Consider the following 19,243-nt stretch of genomic DNA (forward strand, 5'->3'; position numbering starts at 1 on the left):
GGTACTTGGATAGCTCCAGGGCTCAGATATGACCACCACTGCAGCCACTGCTGTTGTGACTGCTGGCACAATCACTGTATGTGGATACCGAATTCTGTCTTCTTATGCAAGCAGTTTATAATTTTCTTCTTTGGTATAAATCTCTGTATAAACAATAGCTACGTTGGAGTGACTGTCTAGATGTGAAAAGCTTGATGGGACCCTCAAGTTCTGCTTCCTCAGGGGACTTAGTTGGGTCAGTTATCCATCTGCCATCTTCTCCAAAATTCAACGTTTTAAAATCAATTTATTCAATTGTAACGTCTTTGTGAAAATGACTAGTAGGAAAAATGATACACATTCAGGTGTGTAAAAGTAGGGAGGTACTGGTGAACCATTCTAATAATCCTCAGGAAGCTGGGACCCGAGGATAATGGTAGAAGTAGATATGGATCAAGTGACTGTGCATTGGCCTCAAGTATGAGTAAAAAACAATGCAATATAGACTACATTTGGTTTCATTCTGAAAATGTACTATTGTGCCTCTGACTAGTGTACGTCTAAATGGTGTGATGAATTATATTTCAGGAAAGTTTTTTGTTTTATTGTGTGGGTCCTGTGGTTTGAACTCAGGGTCTGAGCACTCCCTCTGAGCTTTTTTGGCTTAAAGCCAGGTCTCAACCATATCAGCCAGAGCTCTTCTTTTGGCTTTTTGATGGTAAATTAGAAATAAGTGTCACACAAAATTATGTCACAGGAATGATCATTCCTGCATAGGCTGTCTTTGAAGAGCAATCCTCAGTCCGCAGCCTCTGCGCTAGCTAGGAATACAGGCACGAGCCAAGGGCTCAAGAAATGGTTTTCAGCAAAATTTAGTAAGCTTCCTACAATGATCCTCCACCCTGTGTCCTTCTACTCGGTTCTCCTTTCCTGTCCTCTCAGTCGCCATCGCCCACTCCCCATCCAGCTGTGCCTCTTGTGGCCTCTGAAGTGGAACACAGGGCCCTGCAGCTTGACTGAAGTGACTCATTGCTGTGCCTGTGCAAATGCCTGTCTCCCTGGGGTTCTCCTGGAATAGACACTAGGAGCAGATTTTGCTTGTGCTGGTCCTTTGCGGCGAGTGGTGTGGGAACCAGCAAGGCAAGAAGGAGCAGTACAGGACACATTTAGTGTTTTGTCTACTTCACATATTTGATCTTGTCCACCCAGTAACTCCAGATCCTCAGTTGGGAAATTTAGGTTGGAAATCTAGGTGCACTTGCATTCTCTGAGGAATTCAGACACTCAGGCCTCCATTGGAGGACTCGACCTTTGAATTTAATGTGATCCCAGCCCACAGCTGAACCTCACAAATCAAGTGGACCAGTGATACTAGCCCTGTGTGTTTAGTGATTAATTGAAGTATTATAGCACATCTTGCTGCCCTGAATAATTAAATGGGTACTGAATAAATAAATAAATGATCCTAAATGATGAGGCCATTCTCAGGGTGGACTTTATGCTACTTTGCTTCACTGGCTAGGCCCCAGGATAGCCTTTGTCCCCTGGATAACCATGAGCTCTTGGCTCTAATGTGGTAGATTTCTCTCATATCATGCATTTGCCTTTTCTTCTTCTCATCTTAGATAACTGCATCGTGTGTGTGTGTGTGTGTGTGTGTGTGTGTGTGTGTGTGTGTGCCAATACTGGGGGTAGAATTGAGGGCCAGTGTGTTTCACTTATCTTTTTCACTCAGTGCTACTGTAAACTTCCCTTTCCACTCTATGCTGCTCAAATTACAATGAGCTTATGACTTATTTGTCTGCCATTGCTGCCTTAGAGTCTCAGTATTCATCTCTCAGTCTCTTGATTGGCTAGGATTACAAGGAAGAGCCATGACCACCTGGCTTCAAAGTGTGTGGGTCCCCTGCTTCACCTGCCCCCTAAAGCTCAACATTTTTCACAGTACCCTAGAGCCTTTTACTGTACTTTTTCTTGCCACTCCTAGAGCTTGATCTCAGCACCTGATCACTGCCCTTGGGCTTCTTTTGCTCAAGGCTAGCATTCTAACAGTTGAGCCACTGGGTGATTCCTGGCTTTTTCAGTGTATGTGGTAACAAGGAATTGAACTCAGGGCTTCATGCATGCTAGGCAAGCACTCTACCACTTGCTCATGCTCCAGGCGCTGTTTTCTCCCATTTTTGAAAAGTATTTTCTAAGTAGTATTTAGAACCCAACCTTAGAAATTAAGTCTTATAACACGGCTCCATGATTCTTCTAAAAGACAAAATGACCTTTCCTTTTTTCTTCCTACTCTTGGACTCTGTTGGTTCTGATGTCTTTAATCCTCCCATGCACAATTCAAGTGCAACTTTTCTCCACCCTCAATCCAATTTCTTCTTTCAAGTTTAACTTTTGAGTCCAAACTCTATCCAAAATGAAGCCCAACTTTGCAATATCATAAAACTCAAATGGGTTCTTTATTAGTCATATATTAAATTTCATTACATTTAATCGTTCAGGTTTATTAAGTTTTGGATATATTGTAGTAATATTATTCTACCAACATCTATGCATTTATATCAATATACTATATGCCTATATAAATGTTCATATTTATCTTTGTATATATATACATATATATTTTTATATATATATGGGAAAACATGTGGTACCCACAATCGCAGCAACTCTTACACTGTGTAGCCATAGTAGTGAGACACTTCCATATCTCTTTGCCTCTGAACAAAAAACTGCAGTTTCCCCAAAGCAGTGTATTGGGCAGCATTCTCACGCTCTTGCTGGGCCCGCCTTTTCATGGCTTCACGCTCTGGCCTTTGCTCCTTGGTGATGGGATTTGATACTACAAGGCCAGGAATATCGGGTTTCCTCCATGGAATTGGTTGGCGGCTGAAATCTTGGAGTAGGTACTGGTTATGAGGCTTAGGCGGTGAACGGAACTCGTTCCCAGCAGTGGAAACAGGCTTGTGCTGGACAGAAGCGCTGGATGAGGTTGAGTGGGGTTCAGGCCTAGCAACAGCAGACTGAGATACACTAGGCTGGGGAGCATTGGCCGATCCCTGTGTGTATGTATTGGTTACACTTGGCTGAGATGCTTTGGTGGAACCTCTGAGACTCGTGTTGGCAGAAGCTGGTTGAGACAGGCTGACTGCGGTAGGTTGAGCCGTGGTAGGATGAGGCCGTGCAGGGTATGGTACAGTGGGCCTCCTGGAGGCCAGAGACTGTGGCCTGTGAGGAACGGGTCGAGCCTGAGGCTTCTCTGGGGTTAGAAAAGGCAAAGGAACCAACTTGACCTTGCCAGGGGGAGGCAGCTCATCCTGGGATGGGGATGGACACTGGCTTTCACTCCTATCCCTCTTCTTGACTTGAATGTTTCTAGGGCCTTTACCCTCATGTGGAATATCCAGCCATGATTTCATGGCAGAGTCTCGTGTGCCGCTTGCAGTTTTCTTCTCATTCTTCTTTCCTAGGGCATGAAAAACCTGCACTGACTCCCACATCTGCACGCCTAGGTTGGTTCGAGGTCTTTTGAAGGTCTCTTGGCTAAGCTCAGGGTGGCTTCTCTTGTGCTTCATCTTGGGAATGCTTGCCTTCTCTTCTGCTTTCAGTTTGTTCCCTGACTGCTTGGTTTCTTCACATTTCTTGGGATTGCTTCCCCTGATCCTTTTGGGCTCATTCTGCCCATGGCTCTTTGTTTTGCTCACCCTGCTGGATGCAGGCTTTGGGGTCTGGGCTGTGTTCAGGGAAGCCTTGTCACTGGCTGGGGTGCTACACTCAGTTTCCTCTTCCTTCAGCAGGCCCTGTGGCTGCAGCTGCTGGCCTTTGGCCTCGGGAGTTCCATCCACACTTTCCAAGGCGTCGTGCTTGTTCTTGGACACTTGATCAGTGGAATACTTGGTGACCACAGAGTTTTCCTGCAGCAGAATCTCATTGATGGTGTCTGTATCTTTGATGTGGGTTATAGTAGAAATATTGGATTGCTGAAAATCTGTGAAGGAGGTGAAAATCTGGTTAAAATGAATGTCTTGACCATCACAGTGATATCTTTTAGCTACCCACTGTCACATTCCATTCCATTTGTCTCAAGACTCAGAGTATCCAAATTGGCCTTGTTCCATGTAGACTTCTGTCTTGGCCCTAAGGTTAATGTCGACCTGCAGCTGCTAAATGTCAGGTGGAGCATCCTGACTTTCTGTTAGTTTCTCAAAGGCAACCAGAGGCTTTCAAACCTTGCTTTCAATTTCATCCTAATGCTTATTCTCTGTGTCTGGATTTGCTGGAGGCAAGACCAAGGTACTAGGAATGTTTACTACTGGATTGATATTGGAATGTCTCCAAAGTCAGGTGACACATGTTTCTCTCAAGGACTTCAACATTTATGCTTGTAGGACTTGGATTGTCTGCAGTTTGTGACTGGCAAAATTTATGATTCTAGAAAGTTGTGATTCTAGAAAAGTGTATGCATTGCCAGGGAAGTTTCTACTGATGTAAAGAAATCACAGCAGAAATCAGTCCCTGGTAAGTAACATGCTCCATTTATGCACCAATGATTTAAGGGCATTGTCATCACTGAGCAAGGTGTTTCTAGCAGCTAGTTTTAAGCACCATGGACAGGATCGTGAGTTGGAAGATCGTGATAGCTACTCTATGTAAAACTTGTGCTAATTCATTTTCATTATTTCTTTTCCCTTTTCCTCTATAGAATTGTTGTCAGTGAAATAAAAATGAAAGAAGTTTTAAAAGTAGGAAATGATTTGGACATCATGTATGGGTCAGAAGTAAAGTAGTTCCTTACTGTGTTCTTGACTCTGGGTTCAAACAACAAAAAACCCAGCTTTATAAAGTGTCATCTATTTATATAGTTGTCGATTATTGCCAGTGTCCTGTAAGTAAAATAGGTGTTGATTCTCACCCTGATCTGAGAGAACGGCAAGTGAGGGGCAGTCAGGGAGGGGAGGACAGGTTTAGCATGTTTTGAGTACATTTCTGAGAGTTGAGTGTGTGTGCATGTGCATGTGTGTGTGAGGGAGAGACGGGGAGAATAGAGAGCTAGAGAATGTGATCATGCACTGGATGCTTCTGGGACTTGAACTCAGCCTTTTTTCTTTTGCTGCTTGACTTTTTCTTAGGCCTGATGTATTCTCGCTTTTTTTAGGCATCTATTGTCTGCATTTGGGAACTGACAATGAGATGTTGAAAACACTTTGCAGGCTGACTTTGAAATTTGTTCCTCAGCTCTCAGGCTCCTGATTAGCTAGGCCACAGGCATGATTCAGTGGTGCTCAGCTCCAGGGTGGAATTCCTGCCCATGAAATATGCAAAATATATATTCTCACCTGCTTCCTTTGGGCAGGTTCTCTGCACACAGTAAAGCAAGTTTATCTGCTATTATCAAAACTAATGTTTGACATATTTTCCAATGAAAGCAAAGAACTCGAACAAGAAGGGGATTAATTAGGGAGAATGGATTGTGAGGACAATGTAGACCATGGCCTCACTGAGTGTGCTTTGGGTGGCATCTAAGAGCAGCACAGCCATATTTCCTCACTTATGTATTTACTTAATTATCCAGTGCAATTAGTGGCAGCACTGAGGTTTGAAGCAGTCAGTGCTCCACCACTGGAGCCATACCCTTGGCCCTCTGCCTCATGGCAGAAATTGGAGGTCTCCTTGTGAGTGTGGTGGGTGAGACTGAGGATTTAGACTATATTTGTGGAGTAGTGGAGACTCTATGCAGATGCAGGTCAGCCCCTCCTTTTTGTGCTGCTAATCCTGTTCCTTTCTGTTGTCTGTGCTTACCTTGAACATTGGTTTCTGGGTGGTGTTGAGCAGACACAGAGTAGTAGATTCCAGAAGTGGAGACTGGTGGTGGGACATTTGCGGGCTGAACCTCTTGGAGCATCATCACGATTTCTGGCTGAGGAGCAAAGACCCTGCTCCCTGTATAGGACACAGAGCCATATGATTGCAGGCAGGGACCAGGTTCTCCAGATAATAGAGGGCCCACTGTGCTTTGGTTATAGTAGTAAATTTGGTTGTTTCGTTGGCAGGGAAGTAACAAGCTACTACTCTCTTGTTGTGGAATGTGAGATAACGTCCCCTGAACCAGGCTGGCAGACAGCGATGGATACAGAGGGACTATGGCATTTGCATCCGCATATCGAGATGTCATAGTCATTGAAGGGACTGCTGTGCCCTGGTCAATGAGAGTCAATGTGAAGTCTCCCAGTGCAGAGGACTTTTTATTGTGTCCTGTGTACTCCCATTCAAAAGCACTGGCACAGGAGGAGGCTGCAGTGGAGATGTGGTTCTGGCCAGTAACCCCTGACAGCATGGGTGTGCTGGAATGTTGGCAAAGACCCGTGAGTGGCTGCAAAGAGGTGCCAGAGGTTGATGGCAGTGGCCATGCTGAAGTGAAGGCTGGGGTGGAGACTGTGGAGATGTTGCAGCTGTTGCCTGTTAGAGAAGTGGCATCGTTCTCCACAGGAAGAGGAAGCTGTAGTGAGTTTGCAGCTCCAAGTAAAGATGGATGCTGGAAATTGTCTGCAAGAAGCAAGGGGTGGTTAAAAAATGGATAAGGTTGCCCAACTCTCACTGTTTTGGAGGAACAGCATATTGGAAGCTGGCTGTGACTGACTGGGAATGCTCTCATTCCAATAGCCACCCACATTCTTCTGATGAACTTTGCAAAGAGGTTCAACAGGAGACACCAAGTGGTTCCTGTGCTGTTTCCTAGGCAGAAGCAGGCTTCTCCTTCTTGTCCTGACTTTCCCTGAGTCACTCCTAACTGTGTCCTAGCATGTGAGCCTTTTGAATCTCAGGTATCCTCAGTGTACTTGTTAGATCACCCATTCAAGAGCAGGAAACCTAGGGGCAGAGGCCAGCCTGATTGGCTCAAATACTTCTTTTGAATTACTATGAGCACCGTGTTCCAAAGGGTGAGCAGGTGAAGAATGCCCAGAAATCAGGAGAACTTGAACTTCCTATAAGCCAGTGGATGTTGGTCTTGAGAAAATAGTTTGCATTTTTCTTGTTATTGTGTAACCTTATAGAAATCTCTGGCCATTTTTAGTGCTTACTTAAAACACAGACCAGAAGATAAGTAAAGAATACAATGACCACCTCAGAGTTCCCAATATACTTTTTGTAGGAAACCTGAAACCCTCTGCTGGGTTGGGTGGCTCACTCAGGTAATCCTAGCTACTCAGGAGGCTGAGATCTGAGGATTAGGGTTCAAAATCAGCTGGAGCACAAAAAGACCTGAGACTCTTATTTCCAATTAAGCTCCAGAAAACGGGAACTGGGACTTGGCTCTAGGGTAGGATGGTAGCTCTGAGCTGAAGAGCTGAGGGATTCTCCCAGGCCCTTGTCAAAACCCATGACCCACACAAAAGAAGAAAAGGAAGGGGCCAGGAGTTTGGCCTAGTGGTTGAAGTGCTTGCCTAGCATGCATGAAGACCCGGGTTCGATTCCTTGGTACCACATACACAGAAAAAAGCTAGAAGTGGTGTTGAGGCTCAAGTGGTAGAGCTCTAGCCTTGAGAAAGTCCAAGGACAGTGCTCAGGCCCTGAGCTCAAGCCCAGGACTGGCAAAAAAAAAAGAAGACTGAGACGTTCTGAACTTCAAGTCACTCATCAATGATATATTATACATGCTGAAAACAATGATATCAGTAATAATATTGAATAATGAATGTAAGTGACATATTATACATGACTGATATGGAACAAAATAGAAAGACATTAAAGCTAATTTGGATGTATGTCAAATATTCATTATAGTATACTTACCAATAAATAAAGTGATCTTATTACATATGCAATGTTGTGAAAACAAACATTTTCTCATCTATTTCAGACAAAAACCATCACAGGATTAGAAAGTGGTTTTGAATTATATGTGTGTGTGTGTGTGCGCGCGTGTGTGTGTGTGTGTGTGCGTGTGCATGTGTGTGTGTGTGTGTGTGTGCACGTTTTGTATTCTGGGAGTTGAACTGAAGTTGGTATAGGTGTAATGTGTGTGGAAGCAGAAAAATGCATTAAATGTAAATATTCAAGCAGTCACGCTTTGTTTTTGCTAGTCCTGTTCTTGAGCTCAGGGCCTGAGCACTGTCCTTGGACTTTCTCAAGGCCAGAGCTCTACTACTAGAGCCTCAGCACCACTTCTATCTTTTTTCTATGTGTGTGATACCAAGGAATTGATCCTGCATCTTCATGCATGCTAGGCAAGCACTCTACCACTAGGCCAAACTCCCAGCCCCCATGCTGTTTTTAAATACAGATTTTATTCTTATACTTCTGCATGTGAAATGTTTGAAATTATACTTTCAAGATAAAATTCTGGAAAGGACTATTTTGGACAATAGGGCCTAATATGTTTATGTAACTGTTGTATCATGTTTACAAGGTGAAAGTTTTCAGAGCTCAAAGGCTCAGAATTTCTATTTTCTGGTCTTTCTCAGCTTGTGGAAGCTGTTGAATTTCCTTAGCGAAAGCTTTCTTTCTCCACTTAAAGGCATACCCCTCCAATCTGTTCTTATATCGCTCATCTCTCATTCTTCTCCCTGGATTGACAATAGTGAATCTTCCTTTTCATGAACATGGATAACTCTTCATTTATTCGACTGCTCCTTTGATTTTCTCACCAAAGCTTGGTAATTTTCAGCATGTACATCTTACACCTATCTTTTGTAATTATTCTAAGTATCTCATAATTTTGGTAGTATAAATGGCACTCTCAATTCAATTTCCAGTTGCTTATTGAGAATGATTAATCATTGTCTTCTGACCCTATATCCTGGACGTTAGGTAACTTGTTTTTTTTTTTTACATCATCCCTCTTGCCATATACATGGTCATAATTGACATAGATCAATATTTTTGAATGTGCAGGAGACCTAGTATCCCTAGCACATGGGATAGTGTGGTTAGACAATCACTTTTTTTTTTTGCCTGTCCTGGGCTTGAGCTCAGGGCCTCGGCACTGTCCTTGGACTTTCTCAAGGCTAGAGCTCTACCACTTGAGCCTCAGGACCACTTCTGACTTTGTTGTTTTTTTTTTCCAATGTATGTGGTACCAAAGAATCGAACCTGGCTTTTTCGTGCATGCGAGGCAAACACTCTACCAGTAGGCCAAACTCCTAGTCCCAGACAATCACTTTTGTCAGGACATTAATACCAGATTGGACAATATAGCACAAATGTAGAAAAGAAAAAATCAGAACAAAGAAAGACAAACCAAAATGATTTCTCTAAATATCATACCTCAATGTAAAGATATTAATTGTTCTAGCTGGGTATTTAAATCAACTTAGTATAAATAGCAGCATCAAAAAATCTTTAAAAACCGTTTGAAATGGGAATTAATGCACCATCTATCTGGCAAATATCATGTAACCCTTATATAACAGTAAAAATATATATATATATAAACGTTTGAAAACCAATCTGAGAAAAATATTGATACAAATGTAAAATAAACACTTAGAATTCTATCATTATCATCATTATTTACAGCTTTTAATTGAAACCTGCTTCTGATACAAATTAGAATACTTTATTAAAAAATGCATGTTCAGCTCTCATGATTCAAGGCTGTAATCCTAACTACTGGAGCTTGAGGTTTGAAAATTATTATTTCAAGCCAGTCCTTCCCATAAAGTCTGTAGGACTCTTATTAATGGTTAAATATCAAAACCTGGAATTGGAGACCTGATGAGTTGTAGAGCTCTACCTATAAGCTAAAAAGCTCAGAGACAGTGTCAAGCTTGGAGTTTAAATCTTGGTATTCATACAAGCACACACACACACACACACACACACACACACACACACTTCCATGAAGTCTAAATATAAGAATGAAAAGTAATGTTGAAATATATTACAGAACCTTCTGTGTAATCCCTCTCAAGAAATATTCCTTAAAATAATTTGGAATACATATCTAAAATGTTTACATTGCAAACTGTCAAGGCTCAGTAGCTCCCTTCTCTAATCCTATTTGGGAAACAGTCTGCTGGACAGTGGTTTGAGATCCATCTAGGCTGGTTACTGAACACCTCATCTCAATCAAATAAGCCCTCTGTTAGTAGATCATGACTGTGGCCCAAGGTACAAGAGAGTCCTTCCTAGGTGGTAGGATCATGGTTCAAGGTTTGCCTGACCTAAAATTTCATATCTTCAAAAAAAACCTAGCTAAAACAAAGAAAGCTAAAGGAGTGGCTGGCACCTGTGCCGGCCCTAAGTTAGTCAGGTTGACAAAAGGCTCGTTCAAAGCATCATCTGTATTCAGAGTCAACGAGAAAAAAAAAACACATAACAAACCTAAAGCAGGAACCAGCTAAAAGTGACATCTCAGAAACTGCTTTTAATGATTCTCTGTTTTAACCTTAGTTGGCTTTTGGTCCATCAATGTGGCTAACACTAACTTCATTTTGCCTGGCTCTGGTTAGATTGCCCTCGGTTTTCTGTGTGTGGATTTAAAAATGTTTGATCCTCTTCAACATTCTATTGAAACCACCGCTGTTTTCTTGAGAATGTCTCCATGCTCTTCATGTCTTTGGCTCTGTCTTATTTCTCATCACCTTCTTCATCTTTTCTTCACCTCTAGTTCCTGGTGAACCTTTCCTTCTAGATCATCTGCCTCGTTCTAGTCCCGTCATCCCCTCTCTCTTCCTGTTTTTCTCTTTACCTTGTCTGAGCAGAAATATGGAAACACACACTATGCTTAAATTTACTACATTTGATATAAACGTAACTATATAGACATCAAAACCTATGACTCTAGAGACATAATGTTTTATTTCATAAATTAATATGTTTCTATGACATATAATCCGTTAGCCTAGTTTTGATTAAGTTCTAAATACTAAGTCCCAGTGATTGTAAATAGAGATTCCCTCCTGGAACACTTGTTGGTTAAACTTGTCATTTAAAATATGATGTAAAAATCAATGTTAATAAATTCTCCAATTAAAAAATTTTTACTACATTTGAAATACCAAAGTGGAACTAATTTTTAGAGGATACTGTTACAAATGAAGTATCTTGGTATAGGGATTTCAACACGACTAGGTTTCCTTCTCCATTAGTTTGTTTAAAATTGACTCTCTGAAGAAATCTGTAGCTTCATTCTCCATTCATAAATGTCATTAAAAATACAGTGCTGGAGGCCCGGGAGTTTGGCCTAATAGTAGAGTGCTTGCCTAGCATGCATGAAGACCTGGGATCGATTCCTCGGTACCCCACATACATAGCAAAAATCTGGAAGTGGTGCTGAGGCTCAAGTGGTAGACTGCTAGCCTTGAGAAAGTCCAAGGACAGTGCTCAAGCCCTGAGCTCAAGCCCAAGACGGGCAAAAAAAATACAGTGCTGGAAAACAAAGCTATCACAAGATAAACAATTCATTTTCTTCATGTTGCAGACAAAGCAACAGATTTTTGTCACAAAGTAAATCATGTGGCTAAGTCATATATACCTAGTAAACATCACAGCCCAACATTTCTAATTCAATACTTGAAGCTGTTTTGATTCTACTATTAAATTTAGGGAGCAGGGGAGTCTAATGAAAACTCTAAATCCCTTTTTCTTCTTACCTGACATACTGAGACAATGGGTAATATCAACTGGAGAAACAAGGGATGAAGAATGACACTAGAGGATGTGTGCGTAGCTGAAGCTAAAGAGCAAGAGTGTGTCCAGTACGGAGCTCACTGGACACTGGTCACTAGCGATGATCCAAATATACGCCTGGACGATGCCATGGAAACCCCAAGATTCTACCAAGTAGTGATAGGTTCAGTGGGAGAATGATGTCATTACTCAGGCAGTTGAAAGGCCTGGAGTAGCCAATCACAAGATCAGAATCTGAACCAGAAGCTGGGTTTGGGTAGAGAATGGCAGGAGAGCTCTAGTAGCTCTTTAATGCTTGATCTTTGGTGACTTGAGGTCCTGCAAGACAGACAGGAAATCCCCTTTCGTCTACGTTCTTATATTGAGGACATCACCTCAGTGTTTCTCACCAATGTTCATTAATAGTTATTTTTAATTTGCTTATTTTGCTTTCTATATTATCTGATAATTACATATTGCATATATAGTTCACATGTTTGAGGGATAAGGAAAGGGACTTTGAGATTGAAAACTTCATTGTTCTGAAACCGTTTAGTTGAGCCATTTGAATTTTCAAATAGTAGAAGCAGAATGAAAGAGCTTTTACCTAGTTGAAGAGTAGTGTTGATGATACCTTGTAGAGGATGATGTCATCTAAGGCACTTGCTTTCTAGTTTCTTGCCCCTGAAATCCTTATTCTGGGTTGTTCTAGCCATGTTGGACTTGGATCCCTCTTTATATTTCTCTTGTTCACTTAGGAACTGGTTCTTGGAAAACCTATTAGGTTTTGCATTCTTTTTTATTTCATTTTAAAACTTAATTTACTTTATTCTTATTGTAGTGGTGGTATACAGAGGTATTGCAATTGCACAAGTCAGGTAATAAGTATATTTCCATTTATACAGTATCTTCCGTTCCCTCATGCTCTCCAAGTCCCTCTTGTCTCTATCCACAAGTTATGTAGCTCACTTTCGTTGGTGTCCAGTGGGCTCCACTGCTCTGTTTTTGTCATTTTACCCTTGAGTTCTGTACACCTCCCAAACCCTTCTGAAGAGGTATACTTGAATACACCATACATAAGGTAAAGAAGACAGATCATCAAAAATTAAAAACTAAACAAAAGAAAGGGGGAAAAAGGATGTTTCTTCCCTCCACCTTTTGGAGTTCATTTCTGAATTTTATATGAATAAAAAGAGGCACATGGGCTTTGCATTTTTGTTTCTCTCCTAATGGTGCCCTCTTTTGTTCTCAATGTTTGTGATTATCTAGAATCCTTTCTAATTTATATCCCAATGCATTTTAGATCTTATTTTTGCACATCCAAAAGAACATGCACGATTTGTGTCTCTGAGTTTGGCTTAGCTCACCTAACATGATTTGTTCTAGTTCTATTTCCTTGCAGATGATATTACTTTATTCTTCCTAATGGCTGTGTAAAATTCCATTGTGTATAGGTACCACATAGTTTGGATCCACTCATCTATTGTGGGGCATCTGAGTTGCTCTATATCTTGCCTATTATGAATAGCGAAGCAATAAAAACGGTCTATGTTTAGTTTTTTTGAGGAACCTCATACTGCTGTTCAGAGAGGTTGTACTCCTTTACATTCCCACCAATATGTAGAAGAGTTACTTTGCCCCCAAGATTTCCAACAATATTTGCAGTTCAAATTCACAATGTTGGACAATCTGACAGGGGTGAGATGGAATTTCAGAGTTGTTTTAATTTGCGTTTCCTTTATGGCCAGGGTTGATGAGCATTTCCTCAAGTGTATCTTTGCCATTCTCACCTCTTCTGAGAAATCTCTACTTAGCTCCCTTGCCCATTAAGTGATTGCTTTATAAGGTTTGGTAGGGGTTGGTTTCTTAAGCTCTTTGCGTATATTGGATATGAGGACTTTGATATATGGCTTGAAAAGGAAGATCTTTTCCCAGCAATCCTTTTTTTTTTTTGCCAGTTCTTTCGCTTGAACTCAGGGTCTGGGCACCATCCATGGGCTTCTTTTGCTTAAAGCTAGCACTCTATCACTTGAGCCACAGCACCCCTTTTGGCTATTTCTGTTTATATGGTACTGAGGAATCCAACTCAGGGTTTCATGCATGTGTGGCAAGCACTGTACCACTAAGCCACATTCCAGTCTACTTGTAGTTTTTGAATGGCTGATTGGAGATAAGAATCTCACAAGGACTTTTTTTTTGGCCAGTCCTGGGGCTTGAAGTCAGGGCCTGAGCTTTCTCAAGGCTAGAGCTCTACCACTTGAGCCACAGCACCAGTTCTGTCTTTTCTACATATGTGGTACCGAGGAATCAAACCCAGGTCTTCGTGCATGCTAGGCAAGCACTCTACCATAGGCCAAACTCCAGGCCCCACCCAGCAATTCTTTTTTTTAATTTTTTATTGTAATTAATAAAAATTTTACATGATATTTGCCAGATAGAAGGTGCATTAATTCACATACATTGATACCCTTTCACATGTCTTGGTACCCATTACCCTCCTCCCCACCCCCCACCCGTGTGGTTTCCCCCCCCACCAATTCTTTTATAGTTTATTTTTTTTTCTGGATTCTGTGCCTTGAGCTTTTTTGATCAAGGCTGTGCTCTATTGCTTAAGCCATAGTACCACTTCTGGCTCGTGGCTTAACTGTACATAAGAGTCTTGTCACAGACTTTCTTAACTGGGATGGCTTTGAACTGTGGTCTTCCTGAGTAGCTATGATTACAGGCATGAGCCCCTAGTACACCACGAGTTGTGCATTCTCATACTCCTAGATGTCAACTCCTAGAGATACAGGTCTCTTTTTTGCATAGCCCTGACACTTTGAAAAGTAGTCTCTGCCCATTAGAAGCAAATACTAAAGAAATGGAATACACAGAGGAAGGCAGACTTCTGTCTGACTTAAAAGGCTTTTATTGTAAAGATGATATACATAGGGGGTACAGTTACTTAAGTCAGGTAACGAGTACATTTCCTTTTGAACAATGTTACCGCCTCCCTCATTCTCCCCCGGGTTTGCCTTCTCCCCACTTGAAGTTATATCGTTCATTTCCAACATAGTGTCTAGTCCGTGTCACTGCTAAATTGGCTTACCCTTTATCTCACCATTTCTGTGCTTCTTCCAGTGATAGCCAGACCAGTCCCCACAATTTGTGTCAGAAGAAAAGGAATGAATATGGAGTCCAAGATAAAAAGGATGTCATTCTAGTTGAAATTAACTGGTTTTACTTAACATGAAACTATCAAGCATATTCTGGAGCAAGGCTCCTATTGCAAACTCTACATAGTAATCTATTGGTTTGTGTACTTATAGTTGCTGAGAAACATTGCACAGAAAACCAACTAGCGTTACCTTTCTACAATTGTGATGATTATTTCTATGTCAAGATGACTTTACTCCTGCCTAGGTAAATCAGTACTGTCCATGGTAATATCTGGCTCAACCTCATGAGGCTTGCCCTCACGAGCCTACATCTCCAGCCCAGCTTCTGTGATATTCCCCAAGTCTCTGCATGTTTTCTGTATTGGGTAGACAGCATATGAGTAGGCCATCTGTTCAGATTGTTAGCAGAGTCCACAGCTACTGTAGAGGCATATACACAAGACACATTTATTATAGAAACAATCTTTGTTTTCATTCTTGTGTATATTTTTATTCTCTTTAAATAGTTGTACAAAGGCAGTATCAACCATCCATTTCCCATCAAGAGTTCCAGAAATCTGTTTTAAGAAGATGGAGTCATTGGATGTTCATTTGGGATGTTCATGTGCGACATGAGGTGTGGGACATCACAGACCAGCATTCCACATTTTTGTCTTGAAAGTAGCGAAAGAGCCAGGTGCTGGTGGCTCATGTCTGTAATCCTAGCTACTGAAGAGGCTGAGATCAGAGGATCACAGTTTCAAAGAAGCCTGGGTACCGTAGTCGAGGAGATTGTTATCTCCAATTCAACACCAGAAAACTGGAATGGCACCGTGGCTCAGAGACAATGCCCAAGGCCTGAGTTCAAACCCCTCGATCAAAAAAAAAAAATCAAATAGCAAATTCCCATTGGGTATGATCCAACTAAGGCTGTGCTGTATTGATGAAATCTACTCTCTTAGATACTATAGTTACAATACCTGGTCATGTGAGACATTCCACCAATGCTGGTTTAAAGGATGGGGGATCCATGAGTGATGGTATTTATTTATTTATTTATTTATGAGCCAGTCCTGTAGACTGAGCTCAGGGCCTTAGCACTGTCTTTGGGCTTTCTCAAGGCTGAAGCTCTAGCACTTGAGCCACAGCACCACTTCTCCCGTTTTCTATGTATGTGGTACCAAGGAATCAAACCCGGGTCTTTGTGCTTGCTAGGGAAGCACTCTACTGCTAGGGCAAACTCCAGACCTGGTCCATGAGCATTTTTGTTCATGATCAGACCTCTACTGAAACTGCAACTCTCATTTGTGATTAACTAGAGATAAGAGCCCAAGGGGCTTTCATGCCCAAGCTGATTTCCAACCCCAATCCTCTGATCTCAGCTTCCTGACTTGCAAGAGTTAGAAGCAGAAATCTTTTCATTTGGTTGGCGGGAAAGATTTGTTAATAATTTAATGTGAAGTATAAATGTGCTCAATTGTAAGTTGCAAACCAATATGATATTAGGGATTTCTTTTCACTTTCATGTTTATTGAAATTTTAGAATCAGGGAAGTTTTTCATAATTGTCAATGTTTGTTGTAACATTGCCACCTTGACAATGTCAAAGGTACTGATCAGTTTCTTTTGTGCCGTTATATATACATTTGTTCATTTCTTTTCATCTCTCTTTTTTTTCTTTGCCAGTCCTCGACTTGATTTCAGGGCCTGAGCACTGTCCTTGGACTTTCTCAAGGCTAGAGCTCTACCACTTGAGCCTCAGCACCACTTCCACCTTTTTTCATGTATGTGGTACCGAGGAATCGAACCTGGGTCTTTGTGCATGCGGGGCAAGCACTCTACCACTAGGCCAAACTCCTGGTCCTCTTTTCATCTCTTTTTTTTTGAAATTTAAACATTTTTACTGTTAGGGTGATTTACAGAGGGGTTACAATCAGATAAATCAGTTAATGAGTACATTGCCTTTTAAACAGGATTATCTGCTCCCTCATTATCTCCCAGTTTTTCCCCTTTCCTCTTCCCTGCCCCTGCCAGGTTATATAGTTCATTTCCAACAGTGGCTAGTGAGTCTCACTGCTGATGGTTTAGCCTTTGTCCCTTTGCTTTCCCTTCTCCTCCCCAAATCAAATGAACGTATATAAAGACAAAGGGTACATACATTTAAAAAATAGTGACAAAAGAGAATATACCAAGGAGAAAAAAGAAAGAAAAAAAGAAAGAATTGCAAACAGTACAATAAAAAATCTCTTGATTCCATTTCTTAGAGTTCATTTTGATCCTAGAGAACGTTCTATGATCATACGTACATAGCTATTGAGCCCTTGTGATCCTCTCCTAAGAACAGCTTCCGGTCCATTATATGATGAGTTGTCTCTGTCCCAGTGTAGCCAGGTGGCCTGTGGGCTCCATCCCTGATGTTTACGTTCCTCCTAGAGGTACGTGGATAGCTCCAGGGCTCAGATATGACCACCACTGCAGCCACTGCTGTTGTGACTGCTGGCACAATCACTGTATGTGGATACCGAATTCTGTCTTCTTATGCAAGCAGTTTATAATTTTCTTCTTTGGTATAAATCTCTGTATAAACAATAGCTACGTTGGAGTGACTGTCTAGATGTGAAAAGCTTGATGGGACCCTCAAGTTCTGCTTCCTCAGGGGACTTAGTTGGGTCAGTTATCCATCTGCCATCTTCTCCAAAATTCAACGTTTTAAAATCAATTTATTCAATTGTAACGTCTTTGTGAAAATGACTAGTAGGAAAAATGATACACATTCAGGTGTGTAAAAGTAGGGAGGTACTGGTGAACCATTCTAATAATCCTCAGGAAGCTGGGACCCGAGGATAATGGTAGAAGTAGATATGGATCAAGTGACTGTGCATTGGCCTCAAGTATGAGTAAAAAACAATGCAATATAGACTACATTTGGTTTCATTCTGAAAATGTACTATTGTGCCTCTGACTAGTGTACGTCTAAATGGTGTGATGAATTATATTTCAGGAAAGTTTTTTGTTTTATTGTGTGAGTCCTGTGGTTTGAACTCAGGGTCTGAGCACTCCCTCTGAGCTTTTTTGGCTTAAAGCCAGGTCTCAACCATATCAGCCAGAGCTCTTCTTTTGGCTTTTTGATGGTAAATTAGAAATAAGTGTCACACAAAATTATGTCACAGGAATGATCATTCCTGCATAGGCTGTCTTTGAAGAGCAATCCTCAGTCCGCAGCCTCTGCGCTAGCTAGGAATACAGGCACGAGCCAAGGGCTCAAGAAATGGTTTTCAGCAAAATTTAGTAAGCTTCCTACAATGATCCTCCACCCTGTGTCCTTCTACTCGGTTCTCCTTTCCTGTCCTCTCAGTCGCCATCGCCCACTCCCCATCCAGCTGTGCCTCTTGTGGCCTCTGAAGTGGAACACAGGGCCCTGCAGCTTGACTGCAGTGACTCATTGCTGTGCCTGTGCAAATGCCTGTCTCCCTGGGGTTCTCCTGGAATAGACACTAGGAGCAGATTTTGCTTGTGCTGGTCCTTTGCGGCGAGTGGTGTGGGAACCAGCAAGGCAAGAAGGAGCAGTACAGGACACATTTAGTGTTTTGTCTACTTCACATATTTGATCTTGTCCACCCATTAACTCCAGATCCTCAGTTGGGAAATTTAGGTTGGAAATCTAGGTGCACTTGCATTCTCTGAGGAATTCAGACACTCAGGCCTCCATTGGAGGCCTCGACCTTTGAATTTAATGTGATCCCAGCCCACAGCTGAACCTCACAAATCAAGTGGACCAGTGATACTAGCCCTGTGTGTTTAGTGATTAATTGAAGTATTATAGCACATCTTGCTGCCCTGAATAATTAAATGGGTACTGAATAAATAAATAAATGATCCTAAATGATGAGGCCTTTCTCAGGGTGGACTTTATGCTACTTTGCTTCACTGGCTAGGCCCCAGGATAGCCTTTGTCCCCAGGATAACCATGAGCTCTTGGCTCTAATGTGGTAGATTTCTCTCATATCATGCATTTGCCTTTTCTTCTTCTCATCTTAGATAACTGCATTGTGTGTGTGTGTGTGTGTGTGTGTGTGTGTGTGTGTGTGTGTGTGTGTGTGCCAATACTGGGGGTAGAATTGAGGGCCAGTGTGTTTCACTTATCTTTTTCACTCAGTGCTACTGTAAACTTCCCTTTCCACTCTATGCTGCTCAAATTACAATGAGCTTATGACTTATTTGTCTGCCATTGCTGCCTTAGAGTCTCAGTATTCATCTCTCAGTCTCTTGATTGGCTAGGATTACAAGGAAGAGCCATGACCACCTGGCTTCAAAGTGTGTGGGTCCCCTGCTTCACCTGCCCCCTAAAGCTCAACATTTTTCACAGTACCCTAGAGCCTTTTACTGTACTTTTTCTTGCCACTCCTAGAGCTTGATCTCAGCACCTGATCACTGCCCTTGGGCTTCTTTTGCTCAAGGCTAGCATTCTAACAGTTGAGCCACTGGGTGATTCCTGGCTTTTTCAGTGTATGTGGT

The 19,243-nt window shown here is 41.8% G+C and overlaps 1 long non-coding RNA gene across 1 annotated transcript in view; it reads left to right on the plus strand.

The window, feature by feature from the left end:
• LOC150060537 (uncharacterized) overlaps positions 1-19,243 on the plus strand; it is a 491,819-nt gene that overhangs the window by 278,782 nt on the left and 193,794 nt on the right. The window lies entirely within an intron of this gene.

The sequence above is a fragment of the Megascapheus bottae genome, chromosome 7, assembly GCF_031878675.1.
Source record: "Megascapheus bottae isolate mThoBot1 chromosome 7, mThoBot2.hap1, whole genome shotgun sequence".
NCBI lineage: Eukaryota > Metazoa > Chordata > Mammalia > Rodentia > Geomyidae > Megascapheus > Megascapheus bottae.